We start from the raw sequence: 19,370 nt of genomic DNA, 5'->3' as shown, positions 1-19,370 counted from the left end.
GGCGGCACGGTGTACGGCCGCCACGTGTCGGGCGGTGGTTGGCTGCGGGCGGCGGCGGCTCCGTCCGGTGCGGGACGGACACGTCCGGCGCGCGGAGGCGATTTGTTAGGGTTTGGTCTGCGAAGATATTCGGAGGGGGAGGTGTTTTTATAGGTAGAGGGAGCTAGGAGACTCCAAATGGAGCACGGTTTTCGCCCACACGATCGTGATCGAACGACCTAGAGCATGGAAGTGACTTAGAGGGGTTTTGGGCTGTTAAGAGGGGGGTTTTTGCTGCAACACACAAAAAGACTTTGCGGTTACCCGGTTAACCGTTGGAGTATCAAACGACCTCCAAATGGCACGAAACTTGACAGGTGGTCTACCGGTGGTATACCAAGGCCACTTGGCAAGCCTCGGTCCATTCCGAGAACGTTTAACACCCGCTCACGAAAGGAAAACAAGAGGGGTGCGCCGGAGGAGGTGGGAGTGTCGGATTGCAAAACGGACAACGGGGAAAATGCTCGGATGCATGAGACGAACACGTATGCAAATGAGATGCGCATGATGACATGATATGAGATGCATGACATGAACAAAATGCAAAACGAAAGACAAAACCCGACCACGAAGGGAATATCATAACACATAGCCGAAAATGGCAAGAGTTGGAGTTACAAATATGGAAGTTACATCCGGGGTGTTACACCAAATTTTCAATCAACTCTATAGTAGCAACTTTATTTTCAATACTTTCAAGTATTTGCATCACATGTTCCAAAGTTAAAATAGTTCCATTAACCAAAAGAGGTGGTGGGCCAAACAAATCTAGCATAGCATTATAAGAATCAAAAGTATGGCTACCCAAGAAATTCCCTCCGGTAATGGTATCAAGAATATATCTGTTCCAAGGAGTGATGCCTACGTAAAAATTGCGAAGAAGAACGGAAGTAGATTGCTTCCTAGTAGATCTATTCTGAGCATTGCAAATTCTATGCCAAGCATCTTTTAGATTTTCTCCCTCCCTTTGTTTAAAATTAAGAACTTCATGATCGGGAGTACTAACAATGATAGAAGGACTAGCCATGATAGCAAAGCAAATGATCTAACACACAAGCAGACAAGAAGCAAGCGAAAAGAGGGCAAACGGAAAAGAGGGCGAATAAAAATGGCAAGGGTGAAGTGGGGGAGAGGAAAACGAGAGGCAAATGGCAAATAATGTAATGCGGGGGATAAGAGTTGTGATGGGTACTTGGTATGTCTTGACTTGACTTGACTTGGCGTAGATCTCACCGGCAACGGCGCCAGAAATCCTTCTTGCTACCTCTTGAGCATGCGTTGGTTTTTTCCTTGAAGAGGAAAGGGTGATGCAGCAAAGTAGCGTAAGTATTTCCTCAGTTTTTGAGAACCAAGGTATCAATCCAGTAGGAGACTACACGCAAATCCCTAGTACATGCACAAACAATTAAGAACCTTGCAACCAACATGATAAAGGGGTTGTCAATCCCTTCACGGCCACTTGCAAAAGTGAGATCTGATAAAGATAATAAGATAAATATTTTTGGTATTTTTATGATATAGATTGAAAGTAAAGATTGCAAAATAAATGGCGACAGTAATAGCACGTTGGCGGGAGATCAATATAATGGAAAATAGACCCGGGGGCCATAGGTTTCACTAGTGGCTTCTCTCAAGATAGCATAAGTATTACGGTGGGTGAACAAATTACTGGCGAGCAATTGATAGAAAAGTGCATAGTTATGAGAATATCTAGGCATGATCATGTATATAGGCATCACGTCCGCGACAAGTAGACCGAAACGATTTTGCATCTACTACTATTACTCCACACATCGACCGCTATCCAGCATGCATCTAGAGTATTAAGTTCATAAGAACAGAGTAACGCGTTAGACAAGATGACATGATGTAGAGGGATAAACTCAAGCAATATGATATAAACCCCATCTTTTTATCCTTGATGGCAACAATACATTACGTGTCTTGCTGCCCCTGCTGTCATTGGGAAAGGACACCGCAATATTGAACCCAAAGCTAAGCACTTCTCCCATTGCAAGACAGATCAACCTAGTAGGCCAAACCAAACTTATAATTCGAAGAGACTTGCAAAGATAACAAATCATACATAAAAGAATTTAGAGGAGATTCAAATATTGTTCATAGATAATCTTGACCATAAACCCACAATTCATCGGATCTCGACAAACACACCGCAAAAAGAATTACATCGAATAGATCTCCAAGAAGATTGAGGTGAACTTTGTATTGAGATCCAAAGAGAGAGAAGAAGCCATCTAGCTAATAACTATGGACCCGAAGGTCTGTGGTAAACTACTCACACATCATCGGAGAGGCTATGGTGTTGATGTAGAAGCCCTCCGTTATTGATTCCCCCTCCGGCGGAGCGCCGGAAAAGGCCCCAAGATGGGATCTCACGGGTACTGTCGTGGAATTGTCACGGCAGATGTCCTTAAGCCAGGACTTAGTCGTGGAGCCATCGCAACTAGGAAGCTTGAAGGGGTTATGCGGGACAAGGAACACGAGGGTTATACTGGTTCAGCCCCTTACGGTGAAGGTAAAAGCTTACGTCCAGTTCGAGGTGTTATTGATTAGGGTTACGATCGCCAGGGAGCTAAACAGCTATGCCCGGTTCTCGATGAGGTTGTTGTTGCCCCTAAACCGCTGCCGGGTCCTCCCTTTATATAGGGAGGCTGACGCCCAGCAGCCCTTAGAGTCCCGGTCGGCTCATAAGAGTGTCCGGCTCGGACTCTAAACAATACTTGCCTTACACTACAAGTCTACTATAACAATAAAGATTGTACTACGGGCTTTAAGCCATCGCCGGGTCTCAGCCCATCTCTGGCCCATTATCTTGAAACTTAGCTCCGGGCTTCTGGCAATGACCCTTAGTGTAACCCGGCCCTCCTGGCGGGTGACTCCCAGGTCTATATCCTCAACATTAGGCCCCAGATTGACTTGAGCCGGCTCGTGTCAATCTTCAACTCTGCCGACAGAAAAATCTCCGGCTTACCGTTCGTGTGAAGGCCATAACCCGGTGTGACGTCATTCTCCGGACTCCGGATAATCCGCCGTGACGTCATCCTCTATTAAGTCCGTTTTTTAATCCGCCAGATCCGCAACGGATCTCTGCTGTTACTGTCTTTCCGAAAATCGAGGCGCCGTGAGGGGGAGATATCCACGCCGTGGTCTCCTTGAATATCGCGCCCACTTATGACTTACCTTATAAATAGGCCGGCCCGGCACTCTCTTCTCACACTCTCCTTCTTCTTCCTCGCGCTGTCGTTCCTCTGCCCGAGCTTCTGCCGCCGCCGCCGTCGCGCCCCTGATCTTCATCGACCCGGCCGCTGCATCACCCTGACCCGGACCAGATAACGGCGGCGACCTTCGCTCTTCCTCAACTCCGGTGAGTCTTCTCTACCTTGCTAGAACAGATCTGTGGTAGGGTTCCTCCCGTTCTTCGTGTTCGTCACCTTTGCCCAGAAACTCGGCACTCCTCGTCACCACTGTAGTCGGTTGATCTTTATCCTTGCGTAAAACCACTGCGGTAGACGTTCGGAACTCATTTCATCTGCAAGAAATCCTCTTTTTACTGCATAAGAACTGTGTTCAACCTCAAGAACTTCTCCTGCCTCTGTTTTTTAGGTCTAGAAAATTTTCTCTGCTCCGACTATTTTGATCCAAAAAAAGTTACGGTAGTATGTGAAACCTATTTACCACACTTAGTAAAAACGCAACCATTGAATCTCGGCGGCTTACACGTCCGGTTTAAAGAGAACCATGCTCTGTAAAATCCTCCGACTTAACTGCAGTAAGCCGTAGATGACCAACTTAACCTGAAAGCCCCGACAGCTTAGATAACCCACCATATCAATATATATCATTAGTCCCCTTCATAAGCCGTCACTGTAGTTTGAATGATAATCCCCGGCTTATAATTAACCCGGACACTTTTCTCTTCCTCATAGACCACCAATCGTCACCATGCCTCCCAAGGCTCCCATTACTTGCAACTGGATGAAATCCAACGTCACCGAAGAGACCCTGGCCAACTTTGTTAAGTCCGGATATCTGCCCAAGAAGGAAGTGATGTCCTACCGTGCCCCTGACCCGTCCGAAGAAAGACCTCAGCCGAGGGACGGGGAGGTAGTGATCTTTGCAGACCATATGAGCCGGGGCTTCGCACCGCCCGGCTCAAAATTCTTCCGGGACGTGCTCAACTTCTTTGACCTTCGGCCTCAGGATATAGGACCCAATTCCATATCCAACATCTGCAACTTCCAAGTTTTTTGTGAAGTATATCTTGGAGAAGAGCCGAGTCTGCTGCTCTTCAGAGAGCTGTTTTATTTGAACCGCCAAACCGAGTGCGCAAACGGTCCAAGTCTAGAGTTAGGCGGCATCTCCATCCAACGGCGCAGGGACTGTCTATTTCCTTACGCAGAACCGCCAAGTCACCCCAAGGACTGGAACATGACTTGGTTCTACTGCCAAGACACGTCCCCGACTGATGAGAGCCCGCTGCCCGGCTTTCGCCCAACGCGCCTGGAGCCGACTCATCCGCTATCCGACAAGCTGACTGCCGCGGAACGCCAGCCTCTGCTTCCAACGATCAATAAGATCAAGGCCCTGCTAGGCAACGGTCTGAACGGAATAGACCTGGTCCGGGTCTGGATCTCATGGCGGGTGATCCCATTGAGCCGCCGCCCCAGCTTAATGTGTGAGTACACCGGGCGAAAGGATGACCCGCAGAGGCACAGTCGCAACGACCTTCCAGAAGACGTTGCCGAAGAAGAGACCAAGGCTCTATTAAACGAGAGCCTGGCAGACTGTGGAAAAACCGGGCTAGCCCCGTTCTACAAGACCAATCCAGCCCCAGCGGTAAGCCGCTGACTTTAACCTTTCCATTTTTTTTACCTGTCATCTTACTAAGAACTCATTACTGTATTTCTCAGGCTGATGATAAATTCTGGCGGGTCAAGTATGACCATGAGGCGGCCAAGAAGGCCAGGAAGGCGAAGAAAGCCGCCAAGAGAGCCGCCCCTCGCAAAAAGGGAAACAGACCCACTGCTTCGGAGCTGCTGCAATTAAGCGATAGCTCCGAGTCAGAGGTAACCCTTAAACCTTTAAACTCTTGCCGTATTTATTGTTTGCTGCTGTCCACTTTACCATCATTTTGCTTATTGACAGGATGACACCGGCGCCAGTAACCCGGTGATTGAAGAGGTAACATTACTCCCCTCCGACTCGGAGCCTTTGCCACAGCTGAAAGTCCGAAGGGTAACCCGGAAAGTAAGTTTTTCTCATCCATTAGCTCATCAAGACCCTCAATTTCTTTTGAAGCAGCAGGTTCATGAAAGCCGGCGTCTCACCCGGGCCCGCAAGGACACCGACCTCTCCGCCGGGTTACCCGACGCGACAAGGAAACGTCGCACCGAGGTCTTTTCTCACTTGTACCCTTTTCATCCGTTGGCGGGTGTTATCCGTCAACCGCTTAATTCTTCTGACTCCAATTACCAGGAGACCTCCCCTCCTTCTGGTGATTCCATGCAGTCAAGTCTACCGGCCTTCAAAACTGCACCCGGGTAATAACAATCACCTTACATTACCTGTCTGTATTTACTCTTTGTATGCCTAACACTTCTGTCTTTTCAGTGCCCAGGTAAAGCTCACCAAAAGAGCAAAGAAGACCAGGTCAGCCGGAGTGCCGGACTTGCCTGAGCCGGAGACGACGGCTCAAGATCCGCCAGCCGCCTTCGAGGCCACCATTCCCATGGATACGGAGGCTGAAGCCCCTGCCCCGACCACCAAGACAACGACCGAAGCGTCAGCTAATCCGGAGGCCTCCGGCTCAACCCCACCGGCTAACGACCCGGACGTGGTAATTACCCGGACGGAGTATGTTGAGCCGGGGAGGCCGACCGCACTGGCCCAATGCTCCGCGAAGGGGGAGCTGCTGCGACCCCACCGGGCGAATCTGGATCTCTCGGGCTACCCCGATTTGAGCATTGGAGAGCTCGTTTCTGGCTACATCAGCCAGGTTCACAAGAGCCGGGACGCGGAGATCGCCATGGTCAATCAGATCCAACAAAAGTCTGAGGTAACCTTCTGCTGTCTTCTTACTTTCCGCATAGTGATCCTTGTCATGCTAGCCCCCAAGTCTGTAACTTATACTTGGCATATGTTGTAGACTTAGAGTCCGGCTTACTTAATTGAACCGGCAGTACGTAGATAGACACGTTCAATATGCATTAGCCCCCAAGTGCCAAGTGTCTTTGCTTGGAAAGTGCTTGGGACTTATATAATGACTGTTTAATAACCCGGAAATATATACAGGCTACTGGCAAGAAATTTGAGTCGGACCTTGCGGGTCTCAAGAGCCGGTTAAAAACTCAAGAGATGGAGACCCGGAAGGCGAATGCCAAGTTTGTCTCCAGCATCGCCGCTCAGGAGAAATTGAAGACTGAATTCGACGCTGAGCGGAAGGCCTGGGCTGAGGAGAAAGCCGCACTGGTGACCCGGGCAGAACAGGCGGAGAAGGCCCTCACTGAGAAGACCGCTGAGCTCTCCGGTCTAAAGCACCAAGTTTCCCAAATGGTGGCTGCTATCTTTGGTAAGTCGCCTCACCGGCTTTCATCAAGTCTGCACATGTTACGATTCACCCTTGTCACCGGCTTACCTGACCTTTATTAAACAGGTCCCAGGAGTGCCAACCTCAACCAGAGCGTGGTCACCAAGCTAAAGGCCGTGTACACCCTGGTGGAACAACTCTACACCGGGTCACAGCGCGCCTTAGCTGTGGTGGCCCTATCCAATGAGGTGCCAACCCATCTGGCTGAAGTCCTGCGCCGGCTCGCAGTTTTGCCACAGCGAATCCAAGAGCTACGTCGAGCCTCCGCAAGATCCGGAGCAATTGCCGCGCTGAGCCGGGCCAAAGCCTTCCTGCCGGAGCTAGACCCGGCAGACATCGCCCTGGGTTACCCCAGCCTGAAGAAGATGGCTCCACCTTCGACCAGAAGGATTTCGCGGCATGCGTGAAGGCTGTACGCCCGGTGGCCACCATCATCGGGAACGACACCGACTTAACCAAGTATCAGCCGGGGTACAACGCGGAGAATCAGAGGATTCCAACCCCTCGCTATGAAGCTCTTAGTCTGATTCCTCCGGCTCGCCAACACACCTACGCCCCCGAGATTGACCCGGCCGGGTTAATTGACGAAGAAGCTCAGTTCGAAGCTCTCAGCGGCATCAACTGGAAATCGTCGACCTTCGAAGCCTTGGGATCAGCCGGAGCAGAAGATGAGCCGGGGACTTCGACTCAGCAGGCGTCATAAACCGGCTAGCGGCTCACCAAACAACGCTCCACCCTTGAAACTTTGAAAGATTTTTGTAATAGAATAAGTGCAACAATTTATCTCTGCCGTGCCATCGTGCACGTAATGAATGCTGAAATCCTTTGAAGTCATTCTTTTGATGCTCCTCCGGGTCATAATTATCCTTCGTATTTCTCAACCTTTAAAGAAGTACCTTCAAGCATCTGCATAGAAAGGTAAATCACAAGTCTCAAGACGGCTTACCACCCTCCGGATTAAATGACCCGGGTAGCATGGTTGGTATCTTAACTCTAATGGACTTGTCTTGATGACATCCAGGATGTTCAATTAACAAGATAACTCCAAAATTAAGCCGGTCAAGCGAAACCCGGCTATGCACATGTTGTCATAATCAGAGTAGACTTTGCGATAAATCGGAACTTAGGGGCTTCCAGTTCGAATACGACCAGAGACCCGGCCCGAAAGGGGTTTAAGCCAAGATTCGGATACGATCATATAGCCCCCAATGGGTGTGGCGATGCCAATCAAGAGGGTACCGACAGCTATGTTCTGTTGGGTTCGAATACGACCCATGTTTGAACAGGAAGCCCCCAAGTGATTCTGAAAATTGTTTAACGACGCTGATTCGAATATGATCCACGTCGGTTCTCAGAGGGGTTACACTATGATTCAAATATGACCAAAGGCAACCTCCCAATGAGCTCGGCACTTTGCCAATCAAATGGGTATCGACAGCTATGTTCTCTTTGGTTCGAATACGACCCATGTTTGAACAGGAAGCCCCCAAGTGATCTTACTGCTTACGGCTAGACTCAAATGCGATCATAAGCCGGATCCTCCTTTCAAATTAGTATGACACGTGTATTTGGAGGAGAAAAAAGGACAGAGGTCCTGCTTTATTGCTTATCATAATATATATATGTCTGAGATAAATATGTACACCAAAAGAGCCGGTAGCTCAAGTGTAATAAGGCCGAAGCTGAGCGATATTCCACGGCCGACGGGTCTCCTCCTCAGATTTACGCGAATCTTTACGCTCCCGAACATCAATGAGGTAATATGACCCATTGTGCAAGTTCTTACTGACCACAAAGGGCCCTTCCCAAGGTGGGGATAATTTGTGTGCATCTGTTTGATCCTGGATGAGCCGGAGCACAAGGTCGCCTTCCTGGAAGACCCGGGTTTTGACCCGGCGGCTATGATAACGGCGCAGGTCTTGTTGGTAAATCGCTGAACGGGCTGCTGCCACATCACGCTGTTCATCCAACAACTCCAGAGCAACTTGGCGCGCCTGTTCATTGTCCGTCTCAACATAAGCCGCCACACGAGGTGAATCGTGACGGATGTCGCTAGGGAGGACCGCTTCTGCCCCATAAACCATGAAGAAAGGCGTGAAGCCAGTAGACCTGTTAGGAGTAGTGTTGATGCTCCATAAGACGGAGGGCAACTCCTCCACCCAACAACCCGGCGTTCATTGCAAAGGGACCAAAAGCCGGGGTTTGATGCCCTTCAGAATCTCCTGGTTAGCTCTCTCAGCTTGACCATTGGACTGGGGATGAGCCACTGAAGAAACATCAAGCCGGATGTGCTCTCGTTGACAAAACTCCTCCATAGTGCCTTTGGACAGATTAGTGCCATTGTCTGTTATGATGCTGTGCGGAAAGCCGAAGCGGAAGATCACCTTTTTCATAAATTGAACCGCCGTGGCTGCATCACACTTGCTAACTGGCTCAGCTTCCACCCACTTCGTGAATTTGTCCACTGCCACCAAGAGGTGGGTCTTCTTATCCTTGGACCGTTTAAAAGGCCCGACCATATCAAGCCCCCAGACCGCAAAGGGCCAAGTGATCGGGATCATCCTCAATTCCTGAGCCGGCACATGAGCCTGTCGGGAGAACCTCTGACAACCATCACACTTACTGACCAAGTCCTCCGCATCAGCGTGAGCCGTCAACCAATAAAAACCATGACGGAATGCCTTGGCCACAAGGGATTTTGAGCCGGCATGATGGCCGCAATCCCCTTCATGGTTCTCGCGCAAGATCTCTTGACCTTCCTCAGGGGAAATACAACACTGAAATACCCCTGAAACACTGCGATGATGCAACTCGCCGTTGATAACAATCATTGACTTGGCCCGCCGGATTATTTGCCTGGCCAAAGTTTCATCCTCAGGCAACTCTCCCCGGGTTATATAAACCAAGTACGGCATTGTCCAGTCTGGTATGACATGAAGAGCCGCCACCAGTCGCGCCTCCGGGTCAGGGATAGCCAAGTCCTCCTCTGTAGGCAACTTAACCGAAGGGTTATATAGGACATCCAGGAAAGTGTTAGGCGGCACCGGCTTTCGCTGAGAGCCGAGCCGGCTTAAAGCATCAGCCGCCTCGTTCTTCCTGCGATCAATGTGCTCCACTTGATATCCCTGAAAGTGCCCAGCAATGGCATCAACCTCGCGGCGATAAGCCGCCATGAGGGGATCCTTAGAATCCCAAGTGCCTGATACTTGTTGAACCACCAAATCTGAGTCCCCAAAGCACCGTACCCGGCTTAAGCTCATCTCCTTAGCCACCCGAAGACCGTGGAGTAAGGTCTCGTATTGAGCCGCATTGTTAGTGCAAGGAAACATCAATTGTAGCACATACTGGAACTTGTCACCCCTAGGGGAAGCCAATACAACACCAGCCCCCGAGCCCTCCAGCTGCCTGGACCCATCAAAGTGAATAGTCCAATAGGTGTTATCCGGCTTCTGCTCAGGCACTTGCGACTCTGTCCAATCATTAATAAAATCCACCAAAGCCTGAGACTTAACAGCAGTGCGTGGCACATATTTGAGGCCATGAGGCCCAAGCTCAATAGCCCACTTAGCAATTCTCCTTGTAGCCTCTCGGTTCTGGATAATATCCCCAAGAGGGGCAGAACTGACCACAGTGATGGGATGACCCTGAAAATAATGCTTGAGTTTCCGGCTCGCCATGAACACACCATATACAAGCTTCTGCCAGTGCGGGTATCGCTGCTTGGACTCAATAAGCACCTCACTGACATAATAAACCGGCCGCTGAACCGGATGCTCCATACCCGTCTCCTTACGCTCCACCACCATAGCCACACTGACGGCTCGTGTGTTTGCCGCCACATACAGTAGCAAGGGCTCCTTATCAACCGGAGCAGCAAGGACGGGGGGCTCTGCCAGTTGCTTTTTCAAATCCTCGAAGGCGGTATTAGCTGCATCACTCCAGACAAAGTTATCCGTTTTCTTCATCAACTGATATAAGGGCATAGCCTTCTCACCCAAGCGGCTTATGAACCGGCTTAAAGCAGCGATGCGACCTGCCAAACGCTGAACATCATTTATACATGCCGGCTTAGCTAGAGAAGTGATAGCTTTGATCTTCTCCGGGTTAGCTTCAATTCCTCTGTCAGAAACCAAGAAGCCCAATAGCTTGCCCGCAGGAACACCAAAAACACATTTGGCCGGGTTAAGCATCATCTTGTAGACCCAGAGATTATCGAAGGTTTCCCTTAAGTCGTCTATCAGGGTTTCCTCCTTGATGGACTTAACCACAATATCGTCCACGTAAGCGTGAACATTGTGCCCGATCTGTTTATGGAGACAATTCTGTACACAACGCTGGTAAGTCGCCTGCGCACACTTGAGCCCAAAGGGCATAGACACATAGCAGAAGGCTCCAAAGGGAGTGATGAACGCCGTCTTCTCCTGGTCCTTAACTGCCATCTTAATCTGATGATACCCGGAATAGGCATCCAAAAAACTTAAGCGTGCACAACCGGCCGTAGCATCAATGATCTGATCAATACGGGGGAGAGCAAAAGGATCAGCCGGACACGCCTTGTTCAAGTCCGTGTAGTCCACACACATTCGCCAGGTGCCGTTCTTCTTAAGTACAAGCACCGGGTTAGCCAACCACTCTGGGTGAAAAACCTCAACAATGAACCCGGCCGCCAAAAGCCGGGCCACTTCTTCACCAATAGCCTTCCGCCTCTCTTCGTTAAACCGTCGAAGGAACTGTCTGACCGGCTTAAATTTTGGATCAACATTGAGAGTGTGCTCAGCGAGTTCTCTAGGTACACCTGGCATGTCAGAAGGTTTCCATGCGAAGATGTCCCTATTCTCACGGATGAACTCGATGAGCGCGCCTTCCTATTTCGGGTCCAGATTTGCACTGATGCTGAACTGCTGAGACGAGTCACCTGGAACAAAATCAACAAGTTTAGTCTCATCAGCTGATTTAAACTTCATTGCTGGTTCATTCTCCGTGGTTGGCTTTTTCAGAAAGGTCATATCTGTTGGGTCAACATTGTCTTTATAAAATTTCAACTCTTCTGTGGTACAAACAGACTCTGCATAAGCCGCGTCACCTTCCTCACACTCCAGAGCCACTTTCCGGCTGCCGTGAACCGTAATGGTCCCGTTGTGACCCGGCATCTTGAGTTGTAAGTACACATAACACGGCCGTGCCATGAACTTGGCGTAAGCCGGCCGTCCAAATATGGCGTGGTAAGGACTTCTTATCTTGACCACCTCAAAGGTCAACTTCTCCACCCTATAGTTGTTCTCATCACCGAAGGCCACTTCCAGTTCGATCTTGCCGACTGGATAAGCCGATTTACCGGGTACCACACCATGGAAGATAGTATTTGACTGGCTGAGGTTCTTATCAACTAGCCCCATACGACGGAAAGTCTCATAATAGAGGATGTTGATGCTGCTGCCTCCATCCATGAGTACCTTTGTGAACTTATAGCCTCCCACTTGAGGAGCCACCACTAAGGCCAGGTGGCCCGGGTTATCCACCCGGGGAGGGTGATCCTCCCTACTCCACACTATGGGCTGCTCCGACCACCGTAAGTAGCGTGGAACCGCCGGCTCAACAGCATTAACAGCCCTCTTGTGAAGCTTCTCGTCTCATTTGCACAAACTAGTGGTGAACACGTGATACTGTCCACCGCTAAGCTGCTTTGGGTTGGTCTGATAGCCCCCCTGTTGCTGTTGATGACCCTGACCAGACTGTTGATTAAAGCCCCCTTGACCGTTCTGAGGACCGGAATTTGACCCGCCGCCCGGGCCATGAAAGCCGCCGGCGCCTGAGCCGCCACCCGGACCATTGTAGTTTTTAAAGGCCTTCATGATAGCACAATCCTTCCACAGATGAGTCGCCGGCTTCTCTCTAGAACCGTGTCTCGGACAAGGTTCATTCAACAGCTGTTCCAGAGAAGGTCCTGACCCGCCGCCTCGGGGAGGGGGCCTCCCCTTGCGTCGCTGGTTATTACCTTGAGAGTTGGTGTTGGCTACAAACTCTAGGCTGCCATCGGCCTTGCGCTTGCCTCCTCCTTGGTTCCCCGGGCTAAACTGAGGACCCTTGCCGTTGCCGTTCTTCTTTCCCTTCCCTGCCCTTTCATCATCTGAAGGGGGGTCCTTGGTACCATCGGAATCGGCGTACTTGACAAGAGCTGCCATCAGTGTACCCATATCAGTACAGTCACGCTTAAGCCGCCCGAGTTTCATCTTTAGGGGCACAAAGCGACAGTTTTGTTCCAACATTAAGACTGCAGAGCCGGCATCCATTTTATCCGATGAATGTATGATCTCCTTGACCCGGCGAACCCAATGGGTCGTGGATTCACCCTCCTGCTGCTTACAGTTAGTCAGATCCACGATTGACATAGATGGCCTGCAGGTATCTTTGAAGTTTTGAATGAACCGGGCTTTCAGCTCAGCCCAAGACCCGATGGAGTTCGGAGGTAACCCTTTCAACCACGTGCGGGCAGTTCCATCTAACATCATGGTGAAATATTTGGCCATGGCCGCCTCGCTGACTTCCAGCAATTCCATAGCCATCTCATAACTCTCGATCCAGGCTGCCGGCTGTAAGTCTGCTGTATAGTTAGGCACCTTCCTAGGTCCTTTGAAGTCCTTGGGTAGACGTTCATTACGGATAGCTGGCATCAAACACGGGACACCCCCGGTTCTAGTAGGGATACCCGCATCAACGGACATCGTCGGATAAGCCGGGGGGTCTCGTAAGCCATCACTTGAGGCGCCTGCTCCGCCTCCTGGCGTGCTTGGTCTGCTACGTAGAAGGCTCCATTATGAGTCGGGCCATGACCAGGGGGCGGGTCATGGCGTCGGACATTACTTGAGCCGGTCGCCGAGACCATGTGCCGGCTGTAACTCGGGCTCTGCCCTGGACGAGGGGTTGAATGGATCCTATCCCGGCTGTAGGAGTACGCCTCTTGCTGCGCCAGCGCTGTCTGGAGGAGTTCTCTGACCCGGCGGGTCTCAATAGCCGTCGGAGAGTCGCCATCAACGGGCAGAGCCGCCAACCGTGCCGCTGCGGCGACCATGTTCTCCAGCGGGTTATTATAATGGCCCGGGGGTATTGGCACATACTGAGGCGGGGCAGGGGGGGCCTGGGGAGGCCCCATCACTCGTGGTTGAATAAGGGGTCCAGATCCGGGTGCTACGACCCCCGGCGGGTGACTAGACCCTGCACCCGGTGTGTTGAAGAGGTTGCGCGGCTCGTAAACCGGCGGGAGTCGAGATTGAGCCTTTTGATGCCTCCTTCTCATGACCTCATTGGCCGCATTCTGATCCATCGTGAGTTGGAAGGACTGCGCCTGAATCAGCTGAGTCCGGGCATCGAGAGCCGCCCGCTCCGCAGCCAGTCTGATCCCTTTCGCTGCAAGGTCCTCTTTAGCTTTTATCAGATCCAATTTTAGCTGTGCCACCGCCGCATCATGCTGAACTTGATCCGCCGGGTCGACCGTTGCGGTTAACAGGGCCGTCATCTTATCCGTGAGATCCATCAGCACCTGAGCCGGGGAAGGCACCGGGTTTTCCGATCCGGAAGCGGGGTTCTGAACAGGCTGCGCACCAGCCATAAAAACTCCAACCTGACTTGGCGGCTCAAAAAGGTCCGGAATACTGCTGCCATCGGAATAACTCATGAGCCTGCCATCTTGAAGTTGGTACAACGAGTTTGACTCATCAGTGGCCGACTCGCCGTCAGAGCCGGCGGCCGCCTCATCCCCAGACCCAGATGGATCAGAGGGCCCTCCGTGGATGCATCCCACAAAAGCGCGCTTTAAGGCAGGCCGGGCCCGGGCGGGTCGTGCGCGCTGAGCCGTTTCGATGAGACTGGCGCGGAGATCCGGCTCGGGGCCCGGCTCTCCAATCTTGCCGATGAAGACATGAATTCCACCGAAGGGGACCCGGTACCCGTACTCCACTGAGCCGGCGTCGGGGCCCCAGTCCGCATCGTCGATGTAGAGCTTGCCGCGACGACTCTTGGTCATCCGGCCCACAGCGTATCCCTTGAGCCCTTCGAAGCTGCCCTTCAAGAACTCAAATCCACCGTGCGCCAGCCCCACGGTGGGCGCCAACTGTCGTGGAATTGTCACGGCAGATGTCCTTAAGCCAGGACTTAGTCGTGGAGCCATCGCAACTAGGAAGCTTGAAGGGGTTATGCGGGACAAGGAACACGAGGGTTATACTGGTTCAGCCCCTTACGGTGAAGGTAAAAGCTTACGTCCAGTTCGAGGTGTTATTGATTAGGGTTACGATCGCCAGGGAGCTAAACAGCTATGCCCGGTTCTCGATGAGGTTGTTGTTACCCCTAAACCGCTGCCGGGTCCTCCCTTTATATAGGGAGGCTGACGCCCAGCAGCCCTTAGAGTCCCGGTCGGCTCATAAGAGTGTCCGGCTCGGACTCTAAACAATACTTGCCTTACACTATAAGTCTACTATAACAATAAAGATTGTACTACGGGCTTGAAGCCATCGCCGGGTCTCAGCCCATCTCTGGCCCATTATCTTGAAACTTAGCTCCGGGCTTCTGGCAATGACCCTTAGTGTAACCCGGCCCTCCTGGCGGGTGACTCCCAGGTCTATATCCTCAACAGGTACAGAAGGTTGCGGCGGTGGAAATAGGGTTTCGTGGTGCTCCTGGATGTTTTCGGGGTATATGGGTATATATAGGAGGAAGAAGTAGGTCGGTGGAGCTGCGAGGGGCCCACGAGGGTGGGGGCGCGCCCAGGGGGCAGGCGCGCCTCCCTGCCTCGTGGCCTCCTCACTTCTTTCTTGACATCCACTCCAAGTCCTCTAGATCACGTTTGTTCCAAAAATAACTCTCCCGAAGGTTTCATTCCGTTTGGACTCCGTTTGATATTCCTTTTCTGCGAAACACTGAAATAGGCAAAAAACAGGAATTTGCACTGGGCCTTCGGTTACTAGATTAGTCCCAAAAATAATATAAAAGTGCTTAGTAAAGCCCATTAAACATCCAAAACAGATAATATAATAGCATGGAACAATCAAAAATTATAGATACATTGGAGACATATCATCGTGCTAGTTGAGTAATTGTGAATTTTAGAAATACTTGTGTTGAGGTTTGCAAGTCCCGTAGCATGCACGTATGGTAACCGTTGTGTGACAAATTTGAAGCATGAGGTGTTCTTTGATTGCCTTTCTTGTGAGTGGCGGTCGGGGATGAGCGATGGTCTTTTCCTACCAATCTATCCCCCTAGGGGCATGCGCATTAGTACTTTGCTTCGATGGCTAATAAATTTTTGCAATAAGTATGTGAGTTCTTTATGACTAATGTTGAGTCCATGGATTATACACACTCTCACCCTTCCATCATTGCTAGCCTCTTTGGTACCGTGCATTGCCCTTTCTCACCTCGAGAGTTGGTGCAAACTTCGCCGGTGCATCCAAACCCCATGATATGATACACTCTATCACACATAAGCCTCCTTATATCTTCCTCAAAATAGCCACCATACCTACCTATTATTGCATTTCCATAGCCATTCTGAGATATATTGCCATGCAACTTTCCACCGTTTCGTTTATTATAACACGCTTCTTCATTGTCTTATTGCCTTGCATGATCATGTAGTTGACATCATATTTGTGGCAAAGCCACCATTCGTAATTTTTCATACATGTCACTCTTGATTCATTGCACATCCCGGTACACCGCCGGAGGCATTCATATAGAGTCATACTTTCTTCTAGTATCGAGTTGTAATCTTTGAATTGTAAATAAATAGAAGTGTGATTATCATCATTATTAGAGCATTGTCCCGAAAAAAAGAGAAAGGCCAAAAAAAGGAAGACGAAATAAAATAAAAGAAAAAAAGAGAAAGGCCAAATAAAAAGAAAGGCCCAGAAGGGGCAATGCTACTATCCTTTTTCCACACTTGTGCTTCAAAGTAGCACCATGATCTTCATGATACAGAGTCTCCTATATTGTCACTTTCATATACTAGTGGGAATTTTTCATTATAGAACTTGGCTTGTATATTCCAACAATGGGCTTCCTCAAATGCCCTAGGTCTTCGTGAGCAAGCAAGTTGGATGCACACCCACTTAGTTTCTTTTGTTGATCTTTCATATATTTATAGCCCTAGTGCATCCGTTGCATGGCAATCCCTGCTCCTCGCATTGACATCAATTGATGGGCATCCCCATAGCCCATTGATTAGCCGCGTCGATGTGATACTTTCTCCCTTTTTTTCTTCTCCACACAACCCCCGTCATTATATTCTATTCCACCCATAGTGTTATGTCCATGGCTCACGCTCATGTATTGCGTGAAAGTTGAAAACGTTTGAAAATACTAAAGTATGAAACAATTGCTTGGCTTGTCATCCGGGTTGTGCATGATGAGAGCATTTTGTGTGACGAAGATGGAGCATGGACAAACTATATGATTTTGTAGGGATGAGCTTTCTTTGGCCATGTTAATTTGATAAGACATAATTGCTTGGTTAGTATGCTCGAAGTATTATTATTTTTATGTCAATATTAAACTTTTGCCTTGAATCTTATGGATCTGAATATTCTTGCCACAACAAAGAAAATTACATTGAACATTATGTTAGGTAGCATTCCACATCAAAAATTCTGTTTTTATCATTTACCTACTCGAGGACGAGCACGAATTAAGCTTCGGATGCTTGATACGTCTCCAACGTATCTATAATTTTTGATTGTTCCATGCTATTATATTATCCATCTAGGATGTTTTATATGCATTTATATGCTATTTTATATGATTTTTGGGACTAACCTATTAACCTAGAGCCCAGTGCCAGTTTCTGTTTTTTCCTTGTTTTTGAGTATCGCGGAAAAGGAAAACCAAACGGAGTCCAATTGACCTGAAATTTCACGGAGATTATTTTTGGACCAGAAGAAGCCCACGGAGTATCAGAGATGGGCCGGAAGAGTCCCAAGGCACCCACGAGGGTGGGGGGCGCGTCCTACCCCCCTGGGCGCGCTCCCCTACCTCGTGGCCGCCTCGGAGACCCCCTGACTTGTTCCCAATGCCAACACCTCTTATATATACCCAAACTTCCAGACCATAACCTAGATCGGGAGTTCTGCCGCCGCATGCCTCTATAGCCACCAAAAACCAATCGGGACCCTGTTCCGGCACCCTGCCGGAGGGGGGATCCCTCACCGGTGGCCATCTTCATCATCCCGGCGCTCTCCATGACGAGGAGGGAGTAGTTCACCCTCAGAGCTGAGGGTATGTACCAATAGCTATGTGTTTGATCTCTCTCTCTCTCTCGTGTTCTTGATTTGGCACGATCTTGATGTATCGCGAGCTTTGCTATTATAGTTGGATCTTATGATGTTTCTCCCCCTCTACTCTCTTGTAATGGATTGAGTTTTCCCTTTGAAGTTATCTTATCGGATTGAGTCTTTAAGGATTTGAGAACACTTGATGTATGTCTTGCATGTGCTTATTTGTGGTGACAATGGGATATTCACATGATCTACTTGATGTATGTTTTGGTGATCAACTTGCGGGTTTAGTGACCTTGTGAACTTATGCATAGGGGTTGGCACACGTCTTCGTCTTGACTCTCCGGTAGAAACTTTGGGGCACTCTTTGAAGTTCCTTGTGTTGGTTGAATAGATGAATCTGAGATTGTGTGATGCATATCGTATAATCATACCCACAGATACTTGAGGTGACATTGGAGTATCTAGGTGACATTAGGGTTTTGGTTAATTTGTGTCTTAAGGTGTTATTCTAGTACGAACTCTAGGATAGATCGAACGGAAAGAATAGCTTCGTGTTATTTTACTATGGACTCTTGAATAGACCGATCAGAAAGGATAACTTTGAGGTGGTTTGGTACCCTACAATAATCTCTTCGTTTGTTCTCCGCTATTAGTGACTTTGGAGTGACTCTTTGTTGCATGTTGAGGGATAGTTATATGATCCAATTATGTTATTATTGTTGAGAGAACTTGCACTAGTGAAAGTATGAACCCTAGGCCTTGTTTCAACGCATTACAATACCGTTTGTGCTCACTTTTATCATTAGTTACCTTGCTGTTTTTATATTTTCAGATTACAAAAACCTATATCTACCATCCATATTGCACTTGTATCACCATCTCTTCACCGAAAGTGCACCTATATAATTTACCATTGTATTGGGTGTGTTGGGGACACAAGAGACTCTTTGTTATTTGGTTGCAGGGTTGCTTGAGAGAGACCATCTTCATCCTACGCCTCCCACGGATTGATAAACCTTAGGTCATACACTTGAGGGACATTAGCTACTTTCCTACAAACCTCTGCACTTGGAGGCCCAACAACATCTACAAGAAGAAGGTTGAGTAGTAGACATCAGTCAACAAGCTATACGCCTTTCTTCATGGTTTATGGGGCAGTGGCAGTTCTTCCAAGCGATATCCGTCATGACTCGCCTCGTGTCACGGCTTATGTTGAAGCTGATAATGAAATAGCACGTCAAAACGCACTCGATGCTTTAGATGAGGAGCGTGACCTGGCGGCGGCTCGTTCGGCGATATACCAACAAGACCTACATCTCTATCATAGCCGCAGAGTTAAGACCCAGGCATTTCAAGAAGGCGACTTGGTGCTCTGGTTGATCCAAGATCAAACAGATATGCACAAGTCATCCCCACCTTGGGAAGGACCCTTTGTGGTCAGCAAGAACCTGAATAACGGG

This window comes from Triticum aestivum, chromosome 5D, assembly GCF_018294505.1.
Source record: "Triticum aestivum cultivar Chinese Spring chromosome 5D, IWGSC CS RefSeq v2.1, whole genome shotgun sequence".
In the NCBI taxonomy this organism is placed as follows: domain Eukaryota; kingdom Viridiplantae; phylum Streptophyta; class Magnoliopsida; order Poales; family Poaceae; genus Triticum; species Triticum aestivum.
This window is presented reverse-complemented; position numbering follows the sequence as displayed.